This window comes from Triticum dicoccoides, chromosome 4B (genome assembly GCF_002162155.2).
Source record: "Triticum dicoccoides isolate Atlit2015 ecotype Zavitan chromosome 4B, WEW_v2.0, whole genome shotgun sequence".
Taxonomy (NCBI): Eukaryota; Viridiplantae; Streptophyta; class Magnoliopsida; order Poales; family Poaceae; genus Triticum; species Triticum dicoccoides.
The window spans coordinates 258,233,615-258,242,985 of record NC_041387.1 but is presented as its reverse complement, the minus strand read 5'-3'; positions in this window follow the sequence as shown (position 1 = coordinate 258,242,985).

Below are 9,371 nucleotides of genomic sequence, written 5' to 3'. Positions count from 1 at the left end.
GGAATAATGGTGGTTTTGATGTTGAGGGTTACCTTGTTAGTGGCCTTAGCCATGAGGCACTTGGCGGTGATGTTCTCGTTAGGTGAATTGAAGAGAGACACCCGAGGAGTTGTGACAATGGCAACGGATGCCATGGCCATTGTTTCACTATCTTCATCATCATCGTCATCCTCACGGTATTCTTCTTGAACCACCAACCCGCGAGTATGAGTTTTCTTGGTGAAGTTGTTCTTGTTGGGGAAGGACTTGGCTTTGTCTTTTCGGATGAACTTGCCACCATTGTCTTCCCGCTTTCGTAAGGACAATCCACAACGAAATGGCTCACATTGCCACAGTTGAAACAAGTTCTAACTCGTTGCTTGCCCTTGAGGCCACTTGTGTTGTTCTTGTTGAAGTTGGGTCTTGTATTCTTCTTACTCCAAAATTGTCTTGAGGCAAGAGCCATGTGCTCATGATAATCATACTTCGTGTCTTCGGAGTTGCTCTCCTCATCTTCCTCTTCTTCTTCTTCTTCTTCCACACTAACCTTGGCCTTCAATGCAAGATTGGGCTTCTTTGCCTTTTGAGAACGGAGCACCGCATTGTCGGCGGTCTTGTCCAAGATGCTCATTGCAACAAACTCATCCAACACTTCACCTGAGGTCATGGAGTGGAAGTCCGGTCTTTGACGAATGACGGAGGACATGACCTTGTTGTAGGGCATCATGGCCTTGAGGAACTTGCGCTTGATCCAATTGTCATCCGTGTCCTTGCTCCCATGATCTTGGAGTGTGACCGCGAGTTTGGTCACTCTTCGAAAGAGCTCACGAGGTTCTTCATCCTCTTTCATTGCAAACTCATCGGCTTCATCTTGCACCACTTCATAGTTGGAGCGTTGAATGCTAGCACTTCCTCGATAGAGAGACTCAACACATTTCCATGCTTCTTTAGCCATGACATGAGGTCGAAGATGAGGGAGATCTTCGGGAAGGATTGCATCTTGGATGATGAAGAGAGCACTCTCATTGAATTGATTGTCCACTTCTTCTCGAGGGGTGAAGTTGCTTGGGTCATGAGGATAGAAACCTTCTTCAATGATTCTCCAAAGGTTAGTATTCACATGTTTTAAATGACGCTTGAAGCGATAAACCCAAGAATCAAAATCTTCATTTTTCACATATTTAGGAGGAGGACCGGCATGATTCAAATGAGTAGAGGGAATCGGTCCTCTATACACTGGGGGTTCCACATGGGCAAAGATGCCGGTGCCATTTCTACCACTAGTAGAAGGACTCTTTTCACGGTTAGCTTCCCCCTTGTCGGAGGTAGCATCCGTCACCTTGTTAGTGGGATCACCCACTTTCATCGGCGAGGTAGATAGTTTAAGTCCGTCTAGGAATTCAGAAAACATGCTTTTAACCTCGGTCGTTATGGAGGTTTTCAATGTGTCTAAAGCCACATTGAATTCCTCACATGAGATCGAGGTTCCCCCTTCGGCCGAAGACGAGATGGGATTCACACCGGAGTGCTCCTCCACACCGTCGTTGGTGTCAACCATACTCTTCGGACGGCAAAGTCCTTAATAAAGAGATGAGGCTCTGATACCAATTGAAAGGATCGATATGGTTGACTAGAGGGGGGGGGGGTGAATAGGCAACTAACAATTTTTAGACTTTTCTTTAACTATTTAAACCTTGCAACGAAATAGGTTGTCTAGATGTGCAACTACGTGGACAACCTATATGATGCAAAGACAACTAGCACACTAGCAAGCAATATATACAACACAAGTAAGCTTGCAAAAGTAAAGGCACAAGATAACCAAGAGTGAAGCCGGTGGAGACGAGGATGTGTTACCGAAGTTTCTTCCTTTTAAAGGAAAGTACGTCTCCGTTAGAGCGGTGTGGAGGCACAATGCTCCCCAAGAAGCTGTTGGGGAACGTTGCAGAAAATTAAATTTTTTCTACGGTTTCACCAAGATCCATCTATGAGTTCATCTAAGCAACGAGTCATGGGAGAGAGATTGCATCTACATACCACTTTGTAGATCGCGTGCGGAAGCATTCGAGAGAACGGTGATGATGGAGTCGTACTCGCCGTGATCCAAATCACCGATGACCAAGTGCCGAACGGACAGCACCTCCGCGTTCAACACGTACGGAGCGGATGACGTCTCCTCCTTCTTGATCCAGCAAGGGGAAATGAGAGGTTGATGATGATCCAGCAGCACAACGGCGTGGTGGTGGATGCAGCAGAACTCCGGCAGGGCTTCGCCAAGCTGCTGCGGGAGGAGGACGAGGTGTAGCAGGGGGAGGGAGGCGCCAATGCACAAGGTGCGGTTGCCCTCCCCCCTGCCCTCCTTTATATAGGCCCCCAAGGGGGCGCCAGCCCTGGGAGATGCAATCTCCCAAGGGGGCGGCGGCCAGGGACGGTGGAGTGCCCCCCAAGGCAAGTGGTGCGCCCCCCCACCTAGGGTTTCCAACCCTAGGCGCAGGGGGGGCCAAGGGGGGGCGCACCAGCCCACTAGGGGCTGGTTCCCCTCCCACTTTAGCCCACGGGGCCCTTCGGGATAGGTGGCCCCACCCGGTGGACCCCCGGGACCCTTCCGGTGGTCCCGATACAATACCGGGTGACCCCGAAACTTTCCCAATGGCCGAAACAACATTTTCTATATATAATTCTTTACCTCCGGACCATTTCGGAACTCCTCGTGACATCCGGGATCTCATCCGGGACTCCGAACAACATTCTGTTTGCTGCATACTCATATTCATACAACCCTAGCGTCACCGAACCTTAAGTGTGTAGACCCTACGGGTTCGGGAGACATGCAGACATGACCGAGACGGCTCTCCGGTCAATAACCAACAGAGGGATCTGGATACCCATGTTGGCTCCCACATACTCCTCGATGATCTCATCGGATGAACCACGATGTCGAGGATTCAAGCAACCCCGTATACTATTCCCTTTGTCAGACGGTATGTTACTTGCCCGAGATTCGATCGTCGGTATCCCAATACCTTGTTCAATCTCGTTACCGGCAAGTCACTTTACTCGTACCGTAATGCATGATCCCGTGACCAGACACTTGGACACTTTGAGCTCATTTTGATGATGCACTACCGAGTGGGCCCAGTGATACCTCTCCGTTATCCGGAGTGACAAATCCCAGTCTCGATCCGTGTCAACCCAACAGACACTTTCGGAGATACCTGTAGTGCACCTTTATAGTCACCCAGTTACGTTGTGACGTTTGGTACACCCAAAGCACTCCTACGGTATCCGCGAGTTACACGATCTCATGGTCTAAGGAAGAGATACTTGACATTGGAAAAGCTCTAGCAAACCGAACTACACGATCTTGTGCTATGCTTAGGATTGGGTCTTGTCCATCACGTCATTCTCCTAATGACGTGATCCCGTTGTCAATGACATCTAATGTCCATAGTCAGGAAACCATGACTATCTGTTGACCAACGAGCTAGTCAACTAGAGGCTTACTAGGGACGTATTGTGGTCTATGTATTCACACGTGTATTACAATTTCCGGATAATACAATTATAGCATGAATAAAAGACAATTATCATGAACAAGGAAATATAATAATAATCCTTTTATTATTGCCTCTAGGGAATATTTCCAACAGTCTCCCACTTGCACTAGAGTCAATAATCTAGTTACATTGTGATGAATCGAACACCCATAGAGTTCTGGTGTTGATCATGTTTTGCTCGCGGAAGAGGTTTAGTCAACGGATCTGCGACATTCAGATCCGTATGTACTTTGCAAATATCTATGTCTCCATCTTGAACATTTTCACGGATGGAGTTGAAATGACGCTTGATGTGCCTGGTCTTCTTGTGAAACCTGGGCTCCTTGGCAAGGGCAATAGCTCCAGTGTTGTCACAGAAGAGTTTGATGGGCCCCGACGCATTGGGTATGAGTCCTAGGTCGGTGATGAACTCCTTCACCCAAATTGCTTCATGCGCTGCCTCCGAGGCTGCCATGTACTCCGCTTCACATGTAGATCCCGCCACGACGCTCTGCTTGCAGCTGCACCAGCTTACTGCCCCACCATTCAACATATATACGTATCCGGTTTGTGACTTAGAGTCATCCAGATATGTGTCGAAGCTAGCGTCGACGTAACCCTTTACGACGAGCTCTTCGTCACCTCCATAAATGAGAAACATGTACTTTGTCCTTTTCAGGTACTTTAGGATATTCTTGACCGTTGTCCAGTGTTCCTTGCCGGGATTACTTTGGTACCTTCCTACCAAACTTACGGCAAGGTTTACATCAGGTCTGGTACACAGCATGGCATACATAATAGATCCTATGGCTGAGGCATAGGGGATGACACTCATCTCTTCTTTATCTTTTGCCGTGGTCTGGCATTGAGCCGAGCTCAATCTCACACCTTGCAATACAGGCAAGAACCCTTTCTTGGACTGATCCATTTTAAACTTCTTCAAAATCTTATCAAGGTATGTGCTTTGTGAAAGACCTATGAGGCGTCTCGATCTATCCCTATAGATCTTGATGCCTAATATGTAAGCAGCTTCTCCAAGTTCCTTCATTGAAAAACACTTATTCAAGTAGGCCTTAATGTTGTCCAAGAATTCTATATCATTTCCCATCAAAAGTATGTCATCTACATACAATATGAGAAATGCTATAGAGCTCCCACTCACTTTCTTGTAAACGCAGGCTTCTCCATAAGTCTGCATAAACCCAAACGCTTTGATCATCTCATCAAAGCGAATGTTCCAACTCCGAGATGCTTGCACCAGCCCATAAATGGATCGCTGGAGCTTGCATACTTTGTTAGCATTCTTAGGATCAACAAAACCTTCCGGCTGCATCATATACAGCTCTTCCTTAAGATAACCGTTAAGGAATGCCGTTTTGACGTCCATCTGCCATATCTCATAATCATAGTATGCGACAATTGCTAACATGATTCGGACGGACTTAAGCTTCGCTACGGGAGAGAAAGTCTCATCGTAGTCAATCCCTTGAACTTGTTGATAACCCTTAGCGACAAGTCGAGCTTTATAGATGGTGACATTACCATCCGCGTCCGTCTTCTTCTTAAAGATCCATTTGTTTTCTATCGCTCGCTGATCATCGGGCAAGTCAGTCAAAGTCCATACTTTGTTTTCATACATGGATTCTATCTCGGATTGCATGGCTTCTAGCCATTTGTTGGAATCTGGGCCCGCCATCGCTTCTTCATAGTTCGAAGGTTCACCGTTGTCCAACAACATGATTTCCAGGACAGGGTTGCCATACCACTATGGTGTGGAACGTGTCCTTGTGGACCTACGAAGTTCAGTAGCAACTTGATCCGAAGTACCTTGATCATCATCATTAATTTCCTCTCCAGTCGGTGTAGGCACCACAGGAATATTTTCTTGAGCTGCACTACTTTCCGGTTCAAGAGGTAGTACTTCATCGAGTTATACTTTCCTACCACTTACTCCTTTCGAGAGAAACTCTTTTTCCAGAAAGGATCCGTTCTTGGCAACAAAGATCTTGCCCTCGGATCTTAAGTAGAAGGTATACCCAATGGTTTCCTTGGGGTATCCTATGAAGACGCATTTTTCCGATTTGGGTTCGAGCTTTTCAGGTTGAAGTTTCTTGACATAAGCATCGCATCCCCAAACTTTTAGAAACGACAGCTTAGGTTTCTTCCCAAACCATAATTCATACGGTGTCGTCTCAACGGATTTAGACGGTGCCCTATTTAAAGTGAATGTAGCTGTCTCTAGAGCGTATCCCCAAAATGATAGCGGTAAATCGGTAAGAGACATCATAGATCGCACCATATCCAATAGAGTGCGATTACGATGTTCGGACACACCGTTACGCTGAGGTGTTCCAGGCGGCGTGAGTTGTGAAACGATTCCACATTTTCTTAAGTGTGTACCAAATTCGTGAATTAAATATTCTCCTCCATGATCTGATCGTAAGAATTTTATCTTTCAGTCACGTTGATTCTCTACTTCATTCTGAAATTCCTTGAACTTTTCAAAGGTCTCAGACTTGTGTTTCATCAAGTAGACATACCCATATCTACTCAAGTCATTAGTGAGAGTGAGAACATAACGATATCCTCCGCGAGCCTCAACGCTCATTGGACCACACACATCAGTATGTATGATTTCCAACAAGTTGGTTGCTCGCTCCATTGTTCCGGAGAATGGAGTCTTGGTCATTTTGCCCATGAGGCATGGTTCGCATGTGTCAAATGATTCATAATCGAGAGACTCTAAAAGTCCATCAGCATGGAGCTTCTTCTTGCGCTTGACACCAATGTGACCAAGGCGGCAGTGCCACAAATATGTGGGACTATCGTTATCAACTTTACATCTTTTGGTATTTACACTATGAATATGTGTAACATTACGTTCGAGATTCATTAAGAATAAACCATTGACCATCGGGGCATGACCATAAAACATATCTCTCATATAAATAGAACAACCATTATTCTCGGATTTAAATGAGTAGCCATCTCGCATCAAACGAGATCCAGATACAATGTTCATGCTCAAACTTGGCACTAAATAACAATTATTGAGGTTTAAAACTAATCCCGTAGGTAAATGTAGAGGTAGTGTGCCGACGGCGATCACATCGACCTTTGAACCATTCCCGACGCGCATCGTCACCTCGTCCTTCGCCAGTCTCCGCTTATTCCGCAGCTCCTGCTGTGAGTTACAAATGTGAGCAACGGCACCGGTATCAAATACCCAGGAGTTACTACGAGTACTGGTAAGGTACACATCAATTACATGTATATCACATATACCTTTAGTGTTGCCGGCCTTCTTGTCCGCTAAGTATTTGGGGCAGTTCCACTTCCAGTGACCCTTCCCTTTGCAATAAAAGCACTCAGTCTCAGGCTTGGGTCCATTCTTTGACTTCTTCCCGGCAACTGGCTTACCGGGTGCGGCAACATCTTTGCCGTCCTTCTTGAAGTTCTTCTTACCCTTGCCCTTCTTGAACTTAGTGGTCTTAGTGACCATCAACACTTGATGTTCTTTCTTGATTTCAACCTCTGCTGACTTCAGCATTGAAAATACTTCAGGAATGGTCTTCACCATCCCCTGCATATTGTAGTTCAGCACAAAGCTCTTGTAGCTTGGTGGGAGCGACTGAAGGATTCTGTCAATGACCGCCTCGTCCGGGAGGTTGATCTCCAGCTGGGACAGGCGGTTGTGCAACCCAGACATTTTGAGTATGTGTTCACTGACAGAACTGTTTCCCTCCATCTTACAACTATAGAACTTGTCGGAGACTTCATATCTCTCGACCCGGGCATGAGCTTGAAAAACCATTTTCAGCTCCTCGAACATCTCATATGCCCCGTGTCGCTCAAAACGCTTTTGGAGCCCCGGTTCTAAGCTGTAAAGCATGCCGCACTGAACGAGGGAGTAATCATCAGCACGTGATTGCCAAGTGTTCATAATGTCTTGGTTCTCTGGGATGGGTGCTTCACCTAGCGGTGCATCTAGGACATAATCTTTCTTGGCTGCTATGAGGATGATCCTCAGGTTCCGGACCCAGTCCAAATAGTTGCTGCCATCATCTTTCAGCTTGGTTTTCTCTAGGAACGCGTTGAAGTTCATGTTGACATGAGCGTTGGCCATTTGATCTATAAGACATATTTTGCAAAGACTTTAGACTAAGTTCATGATAATTAAGTTCATCTAATCAAATTATTTAATGAATCCCACTCAGATTGACATCCCTCTAGTCATCTAAGTGTTACACGATCCGAGTCGACTAGGCCGTGTCCGATCATCACGTGAGACGGACTAGTCATCATCGGTGAACATCTCCATGTTGATCGTATCTTCTATACGACTCATGTTCGACGTTTAGGTCTCTTGTGTTCCGAGGCCATGTCTGTACATGCTAGGCTCGTCAAGTTAACCCTAAGTGTTTCTGCATGTGTAAAACTGTCTTACACCCGTTGTATGTGAACGTAAGGATCTATCACACCTGATCATCACGTGGTGCTTCGAAACGACGAACTTTAGCAACGGCGCACAGTTAGGGGGAACACTCTCTTGAAATTATTATAAGGGATCATCTTATTTACTACCGTCGTTCTAAGTAAACAAGATGCATAAAACATAATAAACATCACATGCAATTATATAATAGTGACATGATATGGCCAATATCATATAGCTCCTTTGATCTCCATCTTCGGGGCTCCATGATCATCTTCGTCACCGGCATGACACCATGATCTCCATCATCATGATCTCCATCATCGTGTCTTCATGAAGTTGTCACGCCAACGACTACTTCTACTTCTATGGCTAACGCGTTTAGCAATAAAGTAAAGTAATTTACATGGCGTTCTTCAATGACACGCAGGTCATACAAAAATAAAGACAACTCCTATGGCTCCTGCCGGTTGTCATACTCATCGACATGCAAGTTGTGATTCCTATTACAAGAACTTGATCTCATACATCACAATATATCATTCATCATTCATCACAACTTCTGGCCATATCGCATCACATGGCAATTGCTGCAAAAACAAGTTAGACGTCCTCTAATTGTTGTTGCATCTTTTACGTGGCTGCAATTGGGTTCTAGCAAGAACATTTTCTTACCTACGAATAACCATAACGTGATTTTGTCAACTTCTATTTACCCTTCATAAGGACCCTTTTCGTCGAATCCGCTCCAACTAAAGTGGGAGAGACAGACACCCGCTAGCCACCTTATCCAACTAGTGCATGTCAGTCGGTGGAACCTGTCTCACGTAAGCGTACGTGTAAGGTCGGTCCGGGCCGCTTCATCCCACAATACCGCTGAAGCAAGAAAAGATTAGTAGCGGCAAGCAAGTTGACAAGATCTACGCCCACAACAAAATTGTGTTCTACTCGTGCAATAGAGAACTACGCATAAACCTGGCTCTGATACCACTATTGGGGAACGTTGCAGAAAATTAAAATTTTTCCTATGGTTTCACCAAGATCCATCTATGAGTTCATCTAAGCAACGAGTCATGGGAGAGATATTGCATCTACATACCACTTTGTAGATTGCGTGCGGAAGCGTTCGAGAGAACGGTGATGATGGAGTCATACTCGCCGTGATCCAAATCACCGATGACCAAGTGCCGAATGGACAGCACCTCCGCGTTCAACACACGTACGGAGCGGATGACGTCTCCTCCTTCTTGATCCAGCAAGGGGAAAGGAGAGGTTGATGATGATCTAGTAGCACAACGGCGTGGTGGTGGATGCAATAGAACTCCGGTAGGGCTTTGCCAAGCTGCTGCGGGAGGAGGACGAGGTGTAGCAGGGGGAGGGAGGCGCCAATGCACAGGGTGCGGTTGCCCTCCCCCTGCCCT